The 23,279-nt window shown below is 44.4% G+C and overlaps 1 protein-coding gene and 1 long non-coding RNA gene across 3 annotated transcripts in view; both read left to right on the top strand.

Annotated features, from left to right (window-relative positions):
- LOC137426943 (uncharacterized) overlaps nucleotides 1–16,654 on the top strand; it is a 30,629-nt gene extending 13,975 nt beyond the window's left edge. Inside the window, exons 3-5 of one of the 2 annotated variants that reach the window (XR_010984424.2) lie at nucleotides 10,425–10,547; nucleotides 10,730–10,780; nucleotides 15,251–16,654. This is a non-coding gene — a long non-coding RNA (uncharacterized LOC137426943). Of the gene's footprint in view, nucleotides 1–10,424; nucleotides 10,548–10,729; nucleotides 14,729–15,250 lie in introns of those variants that run through there. The other variant, XR_010984423.2, reaches the window with a different exon arrangement.
- Nucleotides 1–23,279, top strand: part of TRPT1 (tRNA phosphotransferase 1) — a 458,396-nt gene that overhangs the window by 87,542 nt on the left and 347,575 nt on the right. The gene's annotated exons all lie outside the window — the stretch shown is intronic.

The raw sequence follows: 23,279 nt of genomic DNA, 5'->3' as shown, positions 1-23,279 counted from the left end.
GAGGGAGAGGGCTTGGGGGCAGGAGGCGTGGGAAGGGGAGGGGGGGGGGGGGAGGTATAAAACACAAGGGGACCGAAATTAGCGGGGGTAGAAAAGATCAAGGTTTTGGATGGGGGAGGATAAGAGATGGTGGTGAACAGCTGTTTTAAAGACCTGGAGGGTGGAGTGGGATTGAAGAGAGTGAGGGAGTTTGTTCCAGAGGCGGGAGAAAAGAGGAATGAAGGAGTGAAGGTGAGCAGAAAGTCTTGATTTTGGCAGTTTAACCATAAGAGGGTTGATTAATCGATTAATCAATAAATAATTAATAGATGAAATGATTAATCAATAAATCAAAAATATCCTTGATAGCCACATCACTTGGTCACTCATGTCCAAATATTAGCTTCCCAGCTCAAAAGGTGCCTGAGATATTGGCCAAATGAGAAAGAAAATAAAGAAATGATTAATAATGAAAATAAATAAATAATAATCATAAAAAAATTAAATTATTAATCAATTTGGTCAGAGAACACATAAACTACCACTATTTCATCAGAATCTGTAAGTAAAAAAAAAAAAATTTTTTTGTCATTAATCGAATAATTAAATAATTAATCGATTAATTGATTAATTAATAAATCAAAAATATCCATTGCAGCCAAATCACCTGGTCATTGGCATGTCCAAATATCAGCTTCCTAACTCAAAAGGTGCCTGAGTTAATGGTCAGAAGAGAAAGGAAATTTGATTAATTAAATAAGTACTTAATGAATCGCTAATAATTAAATAACTCCTCAATTTATTGATTAATCAAAAAAAAAAATACCGTTTTTGACAAAGGACTTGCTCACTATTGTGCCGAAATTTCAGCTTCCTAGCTCAAAGGATGGCTGAGATATCGTCTGGACAACCAAGAAAGAAAACAAGAAAGAAAACAAGAAAGAAAACAAGAAACCAGAGTGAAAACTGAGTACTCTCTTTCAGCGTGCGTCACTGCCAAGCCCCCTTTGGTGCCCGGCAATGACGATTTGCAATGCCTGGAGATGGCATAGGAAAGGAGCGGTGTACAACAAGTACAAATACATTCAAAGTACACCGCCCCATGCCAAATAATTAAATATGCTGCAGCGCGGCATTGCCGGGGCGCCTCTGGCGCCCGGCAATACCGCAGTGCAGCTCATTGAGGCTGCATTGGGAGGGAGAGGTGTACACTAATTGATTGATTAATTGTATAATTAAAATCAATAAAAGATTATCACAAAATATTTTCATAATCAATTGGCTAATCGCATAACTAAACCACTAGTGCTTCATCCGAAGATGTATCTTTTAGAAATTTAATTAAATAAGTCATTTATAAAAAATTTAATAATTAATTGATTACTCAATAAATAATTAATCGATTAATCAATAAATAATTAATAGATGAAATGATTAATCAATAAATCAAAAATATCCTTGATAGCCACATCACTTGGTCACTCATGTCCAAATATTAGCTTCCCAGCTCAAAAGGTGCCTGAGATATTGGCCAAATGAGTAAGAAAATAAATAAATGATTAATAATGAAAATAAATAAATAATAATCATAAAAAAATTAAATTATTAATCAATTTGGTCAGAGAACACATAAACTACCACTATTTCATCAGAATCTGTAACTAAAAAAAAAGAAAAAGTTTTTGTCATTAATCGAATAATTAAATAATTAATCGATTAATTGATTAATTAATAAATCAAAAATATCCTTTGCAGCCAAATCACCTGGTCATTGGCATGTCCAAATATCAGCGTCCTAACTCAAAAGGTGCCTGAGTTAATGGTCAGAAGAGAAAGGAAATTTGATTAATTAAATAAGTACTTAATTAATCGCTAATAATTAAATAACTCCTCAATTTATTGATTAATCAAAAAAATAATAATACCGTTTTTGACAAAGGACTTGCTCACTACTGTGCCGAAATTTCAGCTTCCTAGCTCAAAGGATGGCTGAGATATCGCCCGGACAACCAAACAAACAAGAAACCAGAGTGAAAACTGAGTACTCTCTTTCAGCGTGCGTCACTGCCGAGCCCCCTTCGGTGCCCGGCAATGACGATTTGCAATGCCTGGAGATGGCATAGGAAAGGAGCGGTGTACAACAAGTACAGATACATTCAAAGTACACCGCCCCATGCCAAATAATTAAATATGCTGCAGCGCGGCATTGCCGGGGCGCCTCCAGCGCCCGGCAATACCGCAGTGCAGCTCATTGAGGCTGCATTGGGAGGGAGAGGTGTACACTAATTGATTGATTAATTGTATAATTAAAATCAATAAAAGATTATCACAAAATATTTTCATAATCAATTGGCTAATCGCATAACTAAACCACTAGTGCTTCATCCGAAGATGTATCTTTTAGAAATTTAATTAAATAAGTCATTTATAAAAAATTTAATAATTAATTGATTACTCAATAAATAATTAATCGATTAACCAATAAATAATTAATAGATGAAATGATTAATCAATAAATCAAAAATATCCTTGATAGCCACATCACTTGGTCACTCATGTCCAAATATTAGCTTCCCAGCTCAAAAGGTGCCTGAGATATTGGCCAAATGAGAAAGAAAATAAATAAATGATTAATAATGAAAATAAATAAATAATAATCATAAAAAAATTAAATTATTAATCAATTTGGTCAGAGAACACATAAACTACCACTATTTCATCAGAATCTGTAACTTAAAAAAAAAAAAAATTTTTGTCATTAATCGAATAATTAAATAATTAATCGATTAATTGATTAATTAATAAATCAAAAATATCCTTTGCAGCCAAATCACCTGGTCATTGGCATGTCCAAATGTCAGCTTCCTAACTCAAAAGGTGCCTGAGTTAATGGTCAGAAGAGAAAGGAAATTTGATTAATTAAATAAGTACTTAATTAATCGCTAATAATTAAATAACTCCTCAATTTGGGGGAGGGTTCCTGGGGGAGGGTTCCATCTAATCCGGTGTACACATCTGATGCTAGTATATGCTCTGACCTTCACTTCCTGTCCCATTTTATAGCCTCTCCCCCAGCTCCACTTGCCTTACATGTAGACGACCCTTAAGCTATACCCTACAATCCATTCGGAGAGTGTTAGGGTAGGTAACGGAACAGTTCGGTAGTTTAACCAACGTGCGGTGTTATGAGAAGGAATGTAATCCAGGAATTTGTTTATCCAGGGCTGGTTTTTGGACACCAAAGTGAAATCCCACTCTGGTTTCCTCCCCAAATCCCCCTACAATAAAGAGAGTGAATTGTGGACAAGTGCACGTAAAACGTGCTCCACACATGTGGTTTCCATCAGCGAGTGCTCACCGAGTGTGCAAGTGCACATGTTTGGCCTCATTAGAACGTTAGCCATGTGCGCTCTTAAAAGAGGTGGGATCCATGGTATAGAGTGACCAGGGAGCCGAAAGAAGCTCGCCGTCTGTAGTATCAAAACAACCAATTAATTAATGCACCAGCCGGTCCTATTCGGGAGGCACAAGTGGTTATGGGAAAACCCCTGGGAACCACTGGGATATGGACCTGAGCGGCGTCATGTCCGGACTCGGTGACCGGAACTAGCAAAATGATCAAAAGTTTGTTTATCCATCAGTCAATGTATGTATAGTGTACACCAGTTGTTGATAAACCACAATCGAAACCCACAGCTAACCCAACAACGAAAATAGATCCCAGACCAGGCAGGGCATGACACTAGGCCTCAGGGAGTGAAACTAGCAAAAATGATGGAGAGTTAGTTTGTTCATCCATCAGGGTACACAGTGCTTTTTAATAAACCACAATCGACAACTCCAAGCTCCAACTAACCAAAAGCACAAACATCGTGTCATGGCCACTTTAACCACAACATGAACCACGAATTTCGCCGCCGACAAAGGCACAGCTCATAAAACCAAACATTGAACCTCACCAAGCTTCGCCAACAACATTTCATAGTTAAATAAATAAACATGGCATGGGAACGATTAAAGCTCTTCCTGTTTTACAGATGTCACGTTTATCTCCTTGGTGGTGCTGGTGGAACAGGTCAAAACGAGATTTATGTGAAAACCTGGTGCATTCTGGGAGATTTAATAAAATAGTCATATTTTCTTACACTGTATCATGTTAGGCCCCCTCTCCCTGAACCCCCCCCCCCCCAAATCTGTTTTACAAACAGGAAGGGTCCGGCCTTATGTGTCCAACAGCTGTGTTGGGGTTTTTCACAGCCTTTTGGAAGTTCTCATTGTCAGAAAAGTTGACAATCAGGTTCAGAATCCCTTGGAATGAGAAAAAGGGAGGAAAGGAAAACCAAGATGGTTGCGTAGGATCAAAAGGAAAGCCTCGGGCCTTTTGTTCAGAGGAGATTGCAACCTGTGGAGGAACAATAAACAAAATGGCAGCTTTCCTAGGTCTGCTGTATGACGTGCTGGGTTGGGAGGTGGGGGACTGGGGGTGTCAGGAAAAGCAAGGGGATTTCCCATGGGGTAGGTTCGGGTGGATGTATACCCATGGGCCAATGGGTTACCCCAGACCCTATACCTTTACAAAGGCCGAGCCGCGTCCAGGCCTCGAGGGCGGCCTCGAAAATCTACGGGTGAGATTTTTGCACCCCAGATGAGACTTTTTGCACCCCAGATGAGACTTTTTGCACCCCAGATGAGACTTTTTGCACCCCAGATGAGACTTTTTGCACCCCAGATGAGACTTTTTGTACCCCAGATGAGACTTTTTGCACCCCAGATGAAACTTTTTGTACCCCAGATGAGACTTTTTGTACCCCAGATGAGACTTTTTGCACCCCAGATAAGAATTTTTGTACCCCAGATGAGACTTTTTGCACCTCAGATGAGACTTTTTGCACCCCAGATGAGACTTTGTGCTCCCCAGATGAGACTTTTTGCACCACTGATGAGACATTTTGTACCCCAGATGAGACTTTTTGCACCCCTGATGAGACATTTTGTACCCCAGATGAGACTTTTTTCACCCCAGGTGAGACTTTGTGCACCCCAGATGAGACTTTTTTCATGCCAAATGAGACTTTTTTCACCCCAGATGAGACTTTGTATACCCCAGATGAGACTTTGTGCACCCCAGATGAGACTTTTTGCACCCCAGATGAGACTTTCTGTACCCCAGATGAGACTTTTTGTACCTCAGATGAGACTTTTTGTACCCTAGATGAGACCTTGTGCACCCCAGATGAGACTTTCTGCACCCCAGATGAGACTTTTTGCACCCCAGATGAGACATTTTGTACCCCAGATGAGACTTTGTGCACCCCAGATGAGACTTTTTGCACCACTGATGAGACATTTTGTACCCCAGATGAGACTTTTTGCACCCCTGATGAGACATTTTGTACCCCAGATGAGACTTTTTGTACCCGAGAAGAGACTTTTTGCACCCCAGATGAGACTTTTGTACCCCAGATGAGACTTTTTGTACCCCAGATGAGACTTTTTGTACCCCAGATGAGACTTTTTGTATCCCAGATGTACTTTTTGTACCCTAGATGAGACTTTTTGCACCCCAGATGAGACTTTCTCACCCCAGATGAGACTTTCTCACCCCAGATGAGACTTTTTCACCCCAGATGAGACTTTTTCACCCCAGATGAGACTTTTTGCACCCCAGATGAGACATTTTGTACCCCAGATGAGACTTTCTGCACCCCAGATGAAACTTTTTGTACCCCAGATGAGACTTTTTGCACCCCAGATGAGACTTTTTGTACCCCAGATGAGACTTTTTGCACCCCAGATAAGACTTTTTGTACCCCAGATGAGACTTTTTGCACCTCAGATGAGACTTTGTGCACCCCAGATGAGACTTTGTGCACCCCAGATGAGACTTTGTGCACCCCAGATGAGACTTTTTGCACCCCTGATGAGACATTTTGTACCCCAGATGAGACTTTTTGCACCCCTGATGAGACATTTTGTACCCCAGATGAGACTTTTTTCACCCCAGGTGAGACATTTTGTACCCCAGATGAGACTTTTTTCATGCCAAATGAGACTTTTTTCACCCCAGATGAGACTTTGTATACCCCAGATGAGACTTTGTGCACCCCAGATGAGACTTTTTGCACCCCAGATGAGACTTTCTGTACCCCAGATGAGACTTTTTGTACCCCAGATGAGACTTTTTGTACCCTAGATGAGACCTTGTGCACCCCAGATGAGACTTTCTGCACCCCAGATGAGACTTTTTGCACCCCAGATGAGACTTTTTGCACCCCAGATGAGACTTTTTGTACCCCAGATGAGACTTTTTGTACCCTAGAAGAGAATTTTTGCACCCCAGATGAGACTTTTTGTACCCCAGATGAGACTTTTTGTACCCCAGATGAGACTTTTTGTATCCCAGATGTACTTTTTGTACCCTAGATGAGACTTTTTGCACCCCAGATGAGACTTTCTCACCCCAGATGAGACATTTTCACCCCAGATGAGACTTTCTCACCCCAGATGAGACTTTTTCACCCCAGATGAGACTTTTTGCACCCCAGATGAGACTTTTTGTACCCCAGATGAGACTTTTTGTATCCCAGATGAGACTTTTTGTACCCCAGATGACTTTTTGTACCCCAGATGAGACTTTTTGCACCCCAGATGAGACTTTTTGTACCCTAGATGAGACTTTTTGCACCCCAGATGAGACTTTTTGTACCCCAGATGAGATTTTTTGTACCCCAGATGAGACTTTTTGTACCCCAGATGAGACTTTTTGTATCCCAGATGATACTTTTTGTACCTTAGATGAGACTTTTTGTACCCCAGATGAGACTTTTTGCACCCCAGATGAGACTATTTGTACCCCAGATGAGACTTTTTGTACCCCAAAGTTTTTTATTTAAGAGATCGAGGAGGCTGGTCTAACAATGGTCTTCATAACAAACAGTGGTGCTGAAATAATAACAGGCGACCTATAAACAATGATAAGTGAGTGATAGTGAGATAGCGTGCTGGCACAGCGTGGACTGTTACAAACAAATAGGGTCACTCTTGTAGGATTAAATGTCGCGGGTTAAGAGCGAACTGGTTTGTGCACTAAATCTCACAAAGCAACCCTTTTGGCCACAGTGAGTCGGACACACAAAGGGCCCCGGGAAGAGGTCTTAATCCCCCATAAGAGTGAGCAGAATGCCAGCTGGGTGAACAATGTGACAATTGTTTTGGGAACAATTTTTTTAGGCCATGCAATGATTTAAAAAAAAACAACGTTGAGAGCTCGCAACAGATATAAAGCACAATGTTTGAAGACTTATGGGATCATTAATACTTTGAGGCACATGTGCAGTTATTGAATGCTCGTAATTAGTCACGTCTTCATTTAAGGCCAAGCAAGAGCCAGGTGACGGGTCGTGCGGTTTTCATATGCAAATCCTGGTGGTTAAATGGATAGATGCAGCAACTGGATAGATAGATGAACTTGATGCAGCACAGTCATGATTGGCTAAATTACCTCCTCCTGTTGCTCTAACATATGACCTCCTCCTGTGTACCATCCATCTATAATCCATACACACAAACACGCATGCATACACACAAAAAGAAGAGTAATTATGTCTCTTGCATTGGAATTTTAGGCGTTGGCTTGCAAACTGAACCAAAGGTCGGTGTACAGAAGCGGTTTTTTAAAAATCACAATAAATACAAGACACAGGGAGGTGAAATTCGCTGCACGTGATGTGTAATGCACGCAGAGTACACCGAGTGTTTGTTTACCTCTGTAGGATGTCTAATAAATAAAGAAGATATAAGCACACCTGACACAAGGCCCAGACTTCAGACTTTGGCACGCTCACGCGGCTGCACTGTCAAATAAACTGTTCCAACCCGTCATTTTGGACGAATATATACTCGTATATAGGTATATATATATATATATATATACTGTATATATATATATATATATATATATATATATATATATATATATATATATATATATATATATTGCTGCGGTTTTGAGATTGGCACATTGAAGTCATTAAAGGTTAAAGGTTTGCCCCCCATAGTTAGTCACACGAGCAACATATAGGCCCATTTGTAGTATAGTTATGTCTTAGTATGTGTCTAAAGCCTCGAAAGGTGGTTTTTTTTATTTTTATTTTAGTATGTGTAAGAATAGGCCATTTCCCCTCTTAGTACCTGCGTTGTGTAAAGACAGGAGAATAGGCCCTACAATCATTTTGCTCCAACCTCCATTCTACCTCTATGGGCGCAATCCATCCCGCGCCCCATTTGGCTGTCCCCTAGTCAAGTTAACACGAGGCAGGGCCTCGAAAGGTGAAGGAGGGTTGAGCTCGGCGCGGCAGTGGGGACGGTAAGAATGAACCAGCCAATCGGAGCTCGAGCGGCATGGCGTGAGAGGGCGTGGTGAAGAGCGTCTGGTGAGTTCCAGAGGGTTCTAAGGGCATGGCAATAAAACCCTTTGCGCGAGGCCCCCACCTCAGTTATGAGAAGGGAGAGGCAGGCGCTCGAGAGTTGAGTCGAGTTATGAGAAGGGAGAGGCACTCGTCAGTTGCAGGACCAGGGTTATGGGAGACGTGCGCTGAAGTGACTTTTGAGTACGGAGGAAGGAGACGTGCTTGACGGGAATCACCCGCGCTGAATGAACCTTGTTACGTGGCATACGTGGGCGCAGACAGGGCGTTGTTAACTCACGCTGTTCGGCCAAAGCGAGTGAACGCGGCTGAGTAACCACCAGCCGCGCACAGTCCGCCCTCTACCGTTCGCCCCGAGATTATCCGCTTTGTTCGAGCGACACGATACGCGGTCCTGCCTTCGTCTACCTTCATCTTCGTGGGACGTGCCGGGGACAGTGGAGAGTGAGACGGGGCCGATCCTGTACGACCACCGCGGAGCTGGTGAACATCATCCTGCCAATCTGCAAACCCCGTGTGAGTGTGTGTGAGACGGGCCCGTTTGTCCTGGGGTCCTGGGGTATTAAGAGTCAGACTGTTTAAGGATTTCCCTGAGTTTCTTCACCCTGAGCTGTAAATACGTGCAATCATAATTAAACATATTTGTTCTTCCTTTGCTTTCCAATTCGATCGCCTTTGTGATTTCTCCATTGACTAAGCGTGGTACGAATAAGATCGCTCCAATCGGGTCTAGTAATTATAAATAGCGCGGATCACGTGTACGCAAACCGCTCGGCGTATCACCATCGCACGTGGTTCGTGCGAGGCTTATTTCCTCGCTTCCAGGGCAGCGCTAGTACTTAGGTAACAGCAAATTTGGTCCTTAAACCCTATTTAGCGCTTTCCGGAAGGGACCTAATAGGTCTCGGGTCGCGCCAGGTCAGTAAAGACAAGGGGATTAATCCCCCCTTGATAAGGGGAGAAGGCCGGCGGCGGATCCGCAACAATATATATATATATATATATATATATATATATATATATATATATATATATATATATATATATATATATATACACATACAGGGTGAGTCAAAAGTAGCGCCAGATTTCTGTTTATATATATATATATATATATATATATATATATATATATATATATATATATATATATATATATATATATATATATATATATATATATGTGTATATATATATATATATATATATATATATATATATGTATATATGTTTCTGTCAGTTGATTGTTTGTTTGACATTTGTATTACAGTGTACAAGAAGGTATAAATAAATGAATTACATGTTTATCTAACCATTTAATCAGGGGAAAATTATTACGGAATTGTACCAAGCTGTTTTTTTGCAGTGGCTACCAGTAACAAAGGTAACCGGACTTCTTTGCAGTGGCTACCCACCCTGTTGCTTCAAATTTCTCGACAATCAATCGTATGTTTCTTCCCCGGGTGGGTTAATATCGAATTCCTGTGTCAAACGGCGTGCCGCCATCGTTGGTTGTTCATTACATTTGCAGTAATGTTTCACGGCCGCAATGCGTTGATTCATTGAAAGGTAATTCATGGTTCAATTTGGTGCAAATTCAGTAACTTTCCAAACTCTCAGCAATAACCTGCAAAACAAAAACAAAAATAAATAAATTAAGAAAATTAATAATCTGTAAGACAATTATTAACAACATGACATCCCAGAAAGAACCTGACAGCCGAAAAAACAGAAATCGGGCACGAGCGCTACTTTTGATTCACCCTGTATATATATATATATATATAAATACGAGTATATGTTATACTTGGCTGAGGACTTGAAGTCACATTTTATTTTATGCGGAATTTCCACAGGTACCTGCTGGTATATAATATTGCAATTCTATTAGTGTACGTGTTATTGCAAATCATTCATTGTGAGGCCCCATGGACAAAGTCAAACGGTTACCCAACGATAAAACTCTCGAAGATAATGTGGAAAAATAGGACATGATCTTGACACGAGGTTTACTTTTAGGTGATGGATATCATTCTTCAGGAGTAGAGCACAGATGGCGCAACGTGCTGCCGATCCATGCCTGCGAGAAGATGTAAATATTACCACGGCCTCTGACAGGGCAGATCCAGACTCGACCACAAGGTAAACATAAGGCTGTCAAGGCACATCGCCACCCCACTCCTCCTTCCACCTCTCCGAGGCCTGTTTTTTGCTATTGTAAGCCTTGGCGATAAGGGCATGCAAGATTCGGTACCCTCTTCCTCTTCGGTATCCTCCATTAGCTATAATGCCAAATTGTATGGTCTTTTTCTCCTCTGTGACAGGGCTCTTTGAACAACAATGGTTGCGGAGACAGAGGGGTCCAGCCACTGGTGGTGAGAGGAATTATATGCCATTTTGTACGACAATGCTATTTAATTTCCACACATTACTGTGCACTAACAGTCCAAAAGTCCAAGCACCAATCCCTCTCTCCCTCCTGCCCCCACACGAGGAAGGTAGGTGCTGCCAAAGCACCTTCCTGCATAATGAAGTATATTGGAGTTTTTGCCATTGCCTTCCCGATGGGATCGGGATTATAACCCGCAAAATTGCCAATTTACAATACAGAAACCCGTTCAGCCAATTGAATACGTCATATTTAATGTCCTATTTAATACCTATGCAAATATGGCGATTTTTGACCTCCCAATTCATCATCAGGTCCTCCAAAGCAGTGGTTCTTTTTCTTTACTTTTCAACAGGAACTGGCAAATGTCTGCGATAAATGACCGCGGACCTCCAATTGGGAACCACATAATTAATGGTCTTTACTGTCTCTACTTCAGAACGTCATACATCTCTAACAACATTTTACAGTCATATTTTGGTTTGTTATAATTCCCTAGTTTAAGAAATTGCCTAGTTTAGCATATATTCATTATAGCTGCCTCTGATGTCACCCATCTTCGAGTGCACATGTAGTGCCTGATGGAATGACTTGAAAACTCGACGTTGTACTCATTGCTGGTTAAAAAAAATAAATCCTTCCCCTTGCACTACCACGCCATGCGCCGTCATGGCATTTAAGAACAGATCAACCCGTAGGTTTGGTTGGAGGCGCAGGTTCTTCGCGGTTGGAGGTTTGGTTGGGTTCTTCGCTAGTGTGTAAGAAAATATATTAATGAACAGGATTAAATAATTGAATTGATATATGTGGGAAAATTACATGCCCAGACCAGGAATTATATATTTAATAGCGGGTCCTCTCGTGAACACGATATTTAATCATGTTCATGAATCGAATTGCTTCACTACGCCCCCAGTGGTGTTTATAACAGAGGACATGGATTTGTCCCCCCCAATTGAGGAAGACCATCTCGTGTTAGGCCGTTGGTGCTCCTATGGTTGGCAGCGAGTGCGCCGGACGCATTCACGGAAAGAGAGTGGCAATCATATGTGTTGGAAAATTGCATGCTCGGTCAGGGTCGCCCACATAGCTCAGATGGCAGAGCACTGGTACGGTTTTCCAGAGGACCTGAACTCGATTCTTGGTCTGGGCACGCAATTTTTCCACAAAAAACAATTGAATATATATATACAGTATATATATAAATATACGTGTACATGGAACGTGTAACTTGAACCAATCGCCGTATATTCATGAATAGATATATAGTATGAAGGGGAACTGTTTCCGATTGCTACATAAGTTAAACTACTCATGAATATTCATGAACAATCCATCCTGTAGGTTCCTGAACGAATTCAGACACTATGATTTAATTATTACAATAGACATGTTTTGTTTCGGACTAAATTACAAAAGGATTGTTGTGTAAGTGGTTCGCTTTAAATTGACAAAGCTACAGGTTCCATCTCAATCATGTAGAAATTAATCAGATTTTCATTCAAGACAATCATGATAACCATCTTGAAATGGACACTCTTTCATCTTGAAATGCCAATAATGATGTTTAAAAGACAATTCGAATCTCAGATTTCGCCCTAGCAATGGCAGGTTATAAGTGCCCGGCGAGTCCAACCAAATCAGTATAAACGCACAGCACATGCGCAAAAGGCCTCATTTAACATTCATACGTCATTTCGAAATACCGTGTTAGAAAATGTATCAGCCAAATTTGTTATGCATGACACTAAATCATGAAAAACACTTGATAGGGCAAATTTTCGAAATTGCCAAATTGCTGTTTCCATAGCAACTATTGTTTATTTGGTTTTTGCAAATATTGTGCTATGCACAACATGTTTCTTATTTTATTATTTATTTGTTACCTCCCCTGAAGGTGTACGGAGGATAATGTTTCAAACCCAGTCTGTCTGTTTGTCTGTTGTCAGCAGGATATCTCAAAACGTGTGGACAGATTCGGACAAAATTTGGTGTACAGGTTGAGTATGTGACAAGAACGAATTGGTTAAATTGTCATGAAGATCCAGATACTAGAATTTTAAAGTGATTCTTCACCATTGAGTGATAGAGCTAAAAATGGTATAAGAACCACCTTTCGAGGCCATTTTTCCCCACCTTTTTTGGCCTTTTGGGGTTGGCTTTTTGGGTTGGTCCTTTTTCGGGCACCATGGTCCCCTTTTTGAAGCAATGTTTTATGGCCAGATGCCCTTCCTGCCGCCAACCCTGTTAGTCGCCTCTTGCGACACACAGGGACTGGTACTCAATTTGCCGACCTCAGAGGGATGACAGGCTGAATCAACCCCCCTTGCGTTAATTCAGCGATTGACTGGGATTCAAACCCAGGTATCACTGGGATCCCAAGCCTGCACCCTAACCGCTAAGCCAACACTAGAGCTTCCAGGGAAGCAAAACTCAACTGAACTGACTGGACAACTTTAAAGTCCTAAATTCTTGTGCTTTTCTTAAGAGCTGAAAAAAATATGCCGGCCTATGGCGGCCATTTTGTGACATTGGCTTGACATGCGATAGCAACCTACCTTGTGTGGTAAGAGTCTCACACACCAAGTTTGATCAAAATCCATAAATATTTGTGGACGTTAAAGTCTTAACGTCGTTTCGGAGCTGAAAAGAATATGGCGGCCTATGGCGGCCATTTTGTGACGGATCGGGTTGGAATGCAATAGCAACCTACCTTGTGTGGTAAGGGTTAAACATTCTAAGTTTGATCAAAATCTGTTAATATTTGTGGACGCTAGAGTGTTAATGTCGTTTTCATGACCAAAAGCAAAATGGTCGCCTAAGTCCGCCATTTTACAACGGATCGGGCTGAAATGTTATACCAACCTGCTCCTTGGGGTAAGGATGCTGCATGTCAAGTTTGATCAGAATCGGTTGATATTTGTGGACGCTGGAGTGTTAACGTCGAAAAGTTAACAGACGACAGATGACAGACGACGACGACAGACAACGGACGCCGGAGGGTTCAGTATGTGATGAACGTCCAGTTGAGTTAACCAGGCTCGAGCTAAAAATGGTATAAAGCACGATATCTCCAAATGTTGATAGATGATGACAACACTTGGTGGATGAGTTGGTATGTGACAAGAACATGTCAATTCGATTTTGGTTCAGGTCCGGATCGAGATCCGGCCTATCAGTGGGATAGAAAAGGTAAACTTTTCAGCCTGGTGTAGGTAAGCGCCCTACCGAGAGCTGTTCTCGTTATCACCTGACTTTACAGTGTGTGCTGTCATGTTCCTTCCTCTTCCCAACCCATTTTGTTAATAAATCCTGCTTAGAGATGAGAATTTGTGTGGTCATCAGCATCAGGGAACAAAACTCCACAGCGAGGTACATAATCGATACTATAAAAGTGAATTTGTGTATTTATTTGTTTATTTGTTTCTTTATATATGTTTCAAAAATGTAAAAACTGCAGAACCAAATCCGACCAAATTCTGCATGCTGCCTCAGGATATCTCAGGTATGGTTTCTGTCAGAGTATCATATTTGGGAGAGGGGGTTCAAGGTGGGGGGAAGACCCCAATGATCTCTGTAAATGTGTATTGTATAGCACCCCCGGTGGTAGCCAGTATTATAAATCCTCTTATATCCTCTTATCTTGGAGTATCCTCTTATATAAAGGAAGTTTAAACAACATTACAGCAATGTTGAAATCTGAGTAAGACTACGAAAGTTTCAAAATGTTTAATTTCGCTCAATGTAAACGGAGGTTTAAACCAAAACAAATAACACTGAGCTTTGTAGCGAAGCGGAAGTGATTTTTATTTGTTTTCTAGCGCCATATATAAGCAGCAAGGCTGATGAAGATGGGTGGCAGGATTGCCTGGAGGTACGCACATTCACCTCTAAGCGGTCTTGCCTGGGTTCAAATATCCACCCAGCTATAAACGGTCATCCCGGTGTTTCACAGGCAGGTGTGATTCATCGATGTGTGTGCTGTCCCTCGGATGGACGTTCAATTATTTTTTTTACCCCAGTTAATTCACCCCAGATACACTTTTTTGAAATTCCGACTTCTTTCCTGGAAGTCCTAGCAGTGTCCATGTGTTTTATACCTCTCCCCCCCCCCCCCCCCCCTTCCCATGCCTCCTCCCCCCAAGGCCTCTCCCTCCCACAGATCTCCCGATGTCCCTGCTCTCAAATGTTGCACTTGTTTGCTTCCCTCTCTCTCCCCATCTTGTCTTCCGCTCCCTTTATCATATGTTTTATGTGTCAGTTTGTATTTTTGTGATTAATGTTGGCTCTTACACGATCCTCGATCTTGTACACAAAAAAAACCAAAAAAGCACTGGGAGTCCCATCTGCCGGCATTAGTTGTTGGACGTCGAAGGTCCCACGGTGTCCTTCGTGAAGGGTTGGCAAGCCATTGCTGGCACCCTGAATAAATTACTAATTTCTCCCCTAACCTCAGTCAAACATCAGGTCTGGCCAGCCGCTTCGTGAAAGACTTGAGCCAAACTTCACCCTGGCCTACTCCACGAGAACGTGTGAACAATTGTGACCATAAAGACGAAGGTGGCAGATGAAGGTGATGTCAGCTGACTTCAAAGCAGATGGAAGATATCCTCGGGCAAATGATAGGGTGAATAGAGCAGAATGTTTGTGATGTACGACATGTTGCCTTTTCATTAAAGTCGTCAGTGAAGCGACATGTAAAAGTGCCAGGTTACCATGTAAACATGTTGGACTAGCCGAAACCCGTGGAACATCCACGGAAGGGAAGATGTGGTGTATGGATAGAGTGTACCATTATGGATGGCAAAGGGGATTTGCTTGTCCGAGTAAGCGTTAGTGTTACATATTTATGTGAATGTATGTGAAGTACCATGCAGGTCTTTGCTTCCGTGTGTAGTATATTAAGTTGTTGTGTAGTTGTTGTGGTTGGAGGGTCAGGAGCCCTTCTGAAAGAGTGGCAGGAAACGGAAGTGGCCGGAAGCGGAAGTGACGGGAAAGGGAGGAAAAAGACACGAGGGAAAGGAAGGTTCCTTCTTCCTCGCCCCGCTCCGACAAAAGGTGGAAGCGACCTTGCGCTGCGTGGAAAACGCGCCGTTTCGAAACGTCTGGCGAGAGGAGTTACCTGGGCGGTAAATACCTTTTGACCCGTCCAGTCACCGTGAGTTCGTGCACGAAACCAAGCGTCCGGGACAGTTTGCCCCGTCTACAAAGACGCGTACGGGTCCGCACGTTGGGCCTCGCTCGCGTCGGAAGCCGCGCTGGGTTTTGCCCCGTCTACAAAGACGCGTACGGGTCCGCACGTTGGGCCTCGCTCACGTTGGACGCCGCGCTGGGTTTGCCCCGTGGCTTGGCAAGGAGGTGCGCTGCAGCCGCGGCCCGAGTACGAGACTGCACGTTGGGAGCACGTCCGCCCGGGGTTCGTCCAACCGCCCGTGTGCGGAGAGGAGAGACATTGACCACGGAGGGAGTCAGGAGTGGGGCTCACGTGAGGAATGTATAAGATTAAGATGGCCATCTTAGAGTTTGTGTAGATGAGTTCACATGGTTGTAATATTGATTGTGCCTGGTTGTGTATTGTTGATTGCTCGGGGAAAATCTCCGTGGTTGTGTCGTTGAAAGTGTTTGGTATCATTACCATTGGAAATATATACTTGCACATCAGTGGTCTCCTGGGTGAAATTCCTATGGATTGCGTGGCGAATGCGCCTATATAATACTATTTGCTGGCGAGGGTCCTCTCACGGTCCGGGGGTCACCGAGACCTGGTATGCACTGAGGGGACCACGTAACAGAATTGGGGGCTCGTCCAAATTACGATTTGCGGTTTCGCAATTGGGTCTACGTCCGGGATCTAAAAGTGTATAAAATAATAAAATAATAATATTTTTGGTAATTAAAATTTATTAATTAATTATTAATTGGTAATATTTTTTTTTTGAGAAATTGGGTAAAATCTTGGGGGAAGGTTAACAGGTGTTAACGATAGACACCATGGCGTTTGTGGCACAGAACTTTGGGGTAACACCGAGTGAGGCACAGTTCCGAGCGTTGCTAAAGTCGGACCTCTTGAAATTGGCCAAACATTTTAACTTGGAGGTCCGAACTAATTTGAGGAAGGCAGAGTTGCAGGCCACGGTGATACAATCTATGGTGGGATTAGGAAAATGGGACGAGTTAGCCTGGGAGTGGATACCCGAAGAACCAGAAGACGTTGAGCTCCGGAAACTGGAGTTGCAGTTACGGAGCCAGGAACGGATTAAAGAAGAAGAAAGGAAAGCAGAAAAGGAAAGAGCAGAAGAAGAAAGGAAAGCAGAAGAGAGGAGGGAAGAGAAACAAGCAGAGGAAAGGAGAGTGGAAAGAGAACTCCAGGAAAGAAGAGAAAAGGAACAAGCAGAGGAAAGGAGAGCTGCAAGGGACCTCGAAGCAGAGGAGAGAAAAGCGGAAAGGGAATTAAAGGAACGTGACATGGAGCTTCAGCGGGAAATCAAGTTCAAGGAGCTGGAGTTAATGAGAGAACGGGGAGAGGCACCACCCTTGCTGACGGGGTCGACACCTAACCAGAAAACCTGGGATGTGGGCAGACATGTGAGGCTGGTTCCACCGTTCAGTGAAAAGGAAGTCGCGAAATTCTTCCCACACTTTGAGAAAGTGGCTCGACAATTAAACTGGCCGGAGGAGGCCTGGACCATACTCGTACAAAGTGTGCTGGTGGGGAAAGCTCAGGAAATTTATTCGGCGCTACCAATGGACCAATGTGCAGATTATGAGGTACTGAAGAAGCACATCCTCAAGGCCTATGAGTTGGTTCCGGAAGCTTACAGGCAAAAATTCAGGAATGCCAGGAAGAGGGAGAGTGAGACCCATGTGGAGTTTGCCAGAGTGAAAGAAAACATGTTTGATCGGTGGTGTGAGTCAAAAGGAGTCGGGAAAGACTTCGAGACATTGCGGGACTTGATCCTGGTGGAGGAATTCCAGCAGTGTGTCCACGAGGACATCAAAGTGTACCTGCAGGAAAAGAAGGTACCAAAGTTGTGGGACGCAGCCACCATGGCAGATGATTATGCCTTAACCCACCGAATAGGGGTCCACGAACCTAACTCCTCGCCTAGATCTCCGCAGGGGAGGTGGGGAACAGCAGGTGCGGAGAACGACCATACATGGCGGCGGCCTCGAGATGATTATGGGGACAACTATGATACCCCACCGGTTCGAAATCAGAGGGATGCGGGCCCAAGACAAACTTATAGTTCGGGGGGCCCGAGGCAGACCCCGAGTTTTTCCTCCGGGCCTACTTGCGCGTTTTGCAAAAAACCTGGACACTTGATGTCCAGTTGTTACCTCATGAAAAGGGACAACCCAGAGCGGAGTCCGACTATTACAACTCCGAATGCGATGGCTAGCGTAAGAAATCGCCATCAAGAGGGTTACCAACCATTTATTTCCGAGGGGTTTGTGTCACTGGATGGAGCCTCGACTAACCGGAGACCGGTTAGGATATTGAGAGACACAGGGGCCCATCAATCTTTAATGCTTGAAGGCATTTTGCCATGGTCCGAGGAGACGGCAACGGGGGATAGTGTTCGTTTACAGGGGATCGGGGGCGGTGTTAGTGCTCCCCTTCAGGTCATCCAGTTGGAGTCCGATTTGGTGTCAGGACCGGTCACCGTCGGTTTACAAGCCACGTTTCCGGTAGAGGGTGTATCTGTGGTTCTCGGGAATGATTTGGCCGGGGGTCAAGTTTATGGTAACCTGAGGGTTGATAAAGAGCCCAGCAGGGAAAATAACACCACACCAGCTCGGGATGGTGACAAAAGTGCCAAGTTATTTGTAGGGGGACTGAACTTCAAAACAGAGGAAGAAGTTCTGACCTCTGTCTTCAACAGATATGGGCCGCTGGTGGAAGTGCGGTTGGTAAGAGACTGGGAAACGCAACAGTCAAGAGGGTTCGGCTTTGTCACGTTTGCCAGCACAAAAGACGCCAGAGAGGCAGAGAAGAATTGGAATGGCAAGGATTTGGAGGGTCGGACCATAACAGTAGGGAAGGCATTTCGTAGGCGTCGAGAGGTCTACAGGAGAGGACAACTGGGCGGTAGTTTTGGTGGTGGCCGCAGTCAATATTATTATGGAGGCTCCCTGAGTTACGGCCGCTCCCGAAGGAAGAATGGGCAAAGTAGTGGCCGAGAAGAAGACCGGTATTCAGGGGACTACAGGGACCAGTGGTCCCACCCTAATTATTAGGGACGTTCTGAGAAGTTGAAGCACTGAAGGCGGCGGAGCCGCCGAGCCAAGATTCCTACACGAATTAACCGTGAACGCCGTTCCTAAAGGCGTCCATGTAGTGAACTTTCCTGCACGGACTAACCGTGAACTCCACGTTCCTCAAGGCGCCCATGTAGAGAACTTTCCTGCACGGACTAACCGTGAACTCCACGTTCCTCAAGGCGCCCATGTAGAGAACTTTCCTGCACGGACTAACCGTGAACTCCGCGTTCCTAAAGGCAGCCATGTAGTGAATACTCGGCTTGGCCTCCCGGAAAAGTGCTATCGAGTGGCTTAACTGGCTTTATTTTTAAGTGATAACTGTGCCCGGGGGGAACTGATAATGTGGGGGGGTTGAGTTATCTGGTTTGTTTCTCCAAATTGGCCGGCAAAGAAAGTTTTCGCTGGGTTCAAACTTTCTTTCTTGAAGGGGGGGAGTGTTACATATTTATGTGAATGTATGTGAAGTACCATGCAGGTCTTTGCTTCCGTGTGTAGTATATTAAGTTGTTGTGTAGTTGTTGTGGTTGGAGGGTCAGGAGCCCTTCTGAAAGAGTGGCAGGAAACGGAAGTGGCCGGAAGCGGAAGTGACGGGAAAGGGAGGAAAAAGACACGAGGGAAAGGAAGGTTCCTTCTTCCTCGCCCCGCTCCGACAAAAGGTGGAAGCGACCTTGCGCTGCGTGGAAAACGCGCCGTTTCGAAACGTCTGGCGAGAGGAGTTACCTGGGCGGTAAATACCTTTTGACCCGTCCAGTCACCGTGAGTTCGTGCACGAAACCAAGCGTCCGGGACAGTTTGCCCCGTCTACAAAGACGCGTACGGGTCCGCACGTTGGGCCTCGCTCGCGTCGGAAGCCGCGCTGGGTTTTGCCCCGTCTACAAAGACGCGTACGGGTCCGCACGTTGGGCCTCGCTCACGTTGGACGCCGCGCTGGGTTTGCCCCGTGGCTTGGCAAGGAGGTGCGCTGCAGCCGCGGCCCGAGTACGAGACTGCACGTTGGGAGCACGTCCGCCCGGGGTTCGTCCAACCGCCCGTGTGCGGAGAGGAGAGACATTGACCACGGAGGGAGTCAGGAGTGGGGCTCACGTGAGGAATGTATAAGATTAAGATGGCCATCTTAGAGTTTGTGTAGATGAGTTCACATGGTTGTAATATTGATTGTGCCTGGTTGTGTATTGTTGATTGCTCGGGGAAAATCTCCGTGGTTGTGTCGTTGAAAGTGTTTGGTATCATTACCATTGGAAATATATACTTGCACATCAGTGGTCTCCTGGGTGAAATTCCTATGGATTGCGTGGCGAATGCGCCTATATAATACTATTTGCTGGCGAGGGTCCTCTCACGGTCCGGGGGTCACCGAGACCTGGTATGCACTGAGGGGACCACGTAACAGTTAGGAAGAAAGATGAGAATGAAGAGTGCGTATATGAACAACGTATTTATTGCAATCTACTTAAATGACAACGCTACGATATACTTTTGAAAAATGAATGGATTCGTAATGGGAATCGGCATAGCACCACTCTGGGATTGTCCACTCAGTGGACGGCTTGCTGTCGCCTTCGACTGTCCAATCAGCGGACGGCTTGCTTCGCCTTCGCCCAGCAGACGCCAATACGATGGCGTCGTAAGATGGCGTCGTATCGTCAGTTAATCAGATGCTTTTGGGCCCCAACGTCGGCTAAATCAGATTTTTCGAGTATGCCTGTACGTGATAAACAAAGAGCGCGGTTCGTAGATCGTAAATCCATTAGTGCCGTGGGCATCGGGTCACTGGGTGCGGCGTAAAAGGGATAACAAAGTCGAGTCCTTACGCTATTATTATATAGACTAGCCGAAACCCGTGGAACATCCACGGAAGGGAGGATGTGGTGTATGGATAGAGTGTACCATTATGGATGGCATAGGGGATTTGCTTGTCCGAGTAAGAGTTAGGAAGAAAGATGAGAATGAAGAGTGCGTATATGAACAACGTATTTATTGCAATATTATGGTAAACCCACCTGATGAGGTTAGCGTACACCGCGATCGACGACACCGGCACAAATGCATGCTCTGGATTGTCCACTCAGTGGACGGCTTGCTTTCGCCTTCGCCTGTCCAATCAGCGGACGGCTTGCTTCGCCTTCGCCCAGCAGACGCCAATACGATGGCGTCGTATCGGCAGTTAATCGGATGCTTTTGGGCCCCAAAGGCGACTAATTCAGATTTTTCGAGTATGGCTGTACGTGATAAACAAAGAGCGCGGTTGGAAGAAATTATGGTAAACCCACCTGATGAGGTTAGCGTACATCGCGATCGACGACACCGGCACAAATGCATGCTCAGGATTGTCCACTCAGTGGACGGCTTGCTGTCGCCTTCGACTGTCCAATCAGCGGACGGCTTGCTTCGCCTTCACCCAGCAGACGCCAATAAGATGGCGTCATATCGGCAGTTAATCGGATGCTTTTGGGCCCCAACGTCGGCTAATTCCGATTTTTCGAGTATGGCTGTACGTGATAAACAAAGAGCGCGGTTCGTAGATCGTAAATCCATTAGTGCCGTGGGCATCGGGTCACTGGGTGCGGCGTAAAAGGGATAACAAAGTCGAGTCCTTACGCTATTATTATATACGTAGATGGGTAAATTAGGTTTGTGCAATAAAAAGTGAATCACCTGTAATGGTTTGCTCGGCCACTTCTGCTCGGCTGATTTGCTGCTGTCGTGTATTTATCGATGTTGAAGACTTGCGACCGTTACAATATCAATGTTTCACGAAAACGCTCCAGTAAGGACACATATTGAAGTTTTAATGAGAGCTGTGCGATACATGTATTTACACCTGGGTGGTAAGTTTGTATTCCAAATGGAAGAAGAAGATTGCCCTGACGCTAGATCCTGTGTATATTTCAATGTCTGGCACAACCCTTCCCCTTCTTCCCTCCCCCCCCCCCCTTCCTATCCCTCTTCCCCCCAAGCCCTCTCCTTCCCACAGATCTCCCGATGTCCTTGCTCTCCATCTTGTCTCCCGCTCCCTTTATCATATGTTTTATGTTTTATGTGTCATTTGTCTTTTTGTGATTAATGTTAGCTCTTACACGAGCCTCCATCTTGTATACAAAATAATAATAATAATAATAATCCACTGGTCATGCATTTTATGTTACATGATGGAAAGCTTGGCCAGCAGGCCTGTATTTGCACTCATTGACCCGGTCACGTGACCATCAAGCCAGTACAATTACCATCTTTCTGTCCATTTCCTGTAGCAGTCACAGACACAGACAGTGTGTGCAAACCCACTGTCCCAAATCTCCCCATCTGCCTTAAGAAGCCCCAAAGGAAACCTGTGATTGAATGCTTCGTAACATCACCTGCCCAAGGTGCTTATTGCTCCTGGGAGAAGCTAACAGGATCTCGCATCTCTGGGCAAATTAAAGTTTTGATTAAATCGTAATCGATCTCTCGGCCAAGTGTCGTCGGGGACGTGCAGAACCGCCGTGATGTTTTCAACTCCATTTCCTTCCTCTACCCAGACATATCTGTGCGCACAGGGTCGGGAAAACAATGGCGGAACAGGTAAAACAAAACGTCTGGGAGACAAACATGTTCCTCTAAAAATAAATGTTCTATTTTTAACGGAAACAATACAGCCTGGTGCAACGAAGGCTCAAGGAAGCGGAGGGTGCAGGAAACGAGTCGCTGCAGAAAGCATGTCGGACAGGAAGCATGTCCTATGGGAAGCATATGCTGAGAGAAGCATGGCCTACATAAAGTATGTGCTGTGGGAAGCATGTCCTATGGGATGCGAAGCATATGGTGTGAGAAGCATTTGCTGAAGGAAGTGTGTCCTACGCAAAGCATCGGCTGCGGGAAGCATGTCATTCAGGAAGCGTATGCTGCAAAAAGCATTTGCTGCGAGAAGGGTATTGTACATAAAGTATGTCCTACAGGAAGCATTTGCTGTGGGAAGCATATGCTGTGAGAAGCATTTGTTGAAGGAAGCATGTCCTACACAAAGAATGGGCTGCGGGAAGCATGTGTTGTAAGAAGCATGGCATTCAGGAAGCGTATGCTGCAAAAAGCAATTGTTGCGAGAAGGGTATTGTACATAAAGTATGTCCTACAGGAAGCATTTGCTGCGGGAAGCATTTGCTGAAGGAAGCATGTCCTACACAAAGCATGGGCCGGGGGAAGCATGTGCTGTAAGAAGCATGTCATTCAGGAAGCGTATGCTGCAAAAA

The sequence above is a fragment of the Myxine glutinosa genome, chromosome 5 (genome assembly GCF_964187855.1).
Source record: "Myxine glutinosa chromosome 5, kmMyxGlut1.1, whole genome shotgun sequence".
In the NCBI taxonomy this organism is placed as follows: domain Eukaryota; kingdom Metazoa; phylum Chordata; class Myxini; order Myxiniformes; family Myxinidae; genus Myxine; species Myxine glutinosa.
This window is presented reverse-complemented; position numbering and strand designations above follow the sequence as displayed.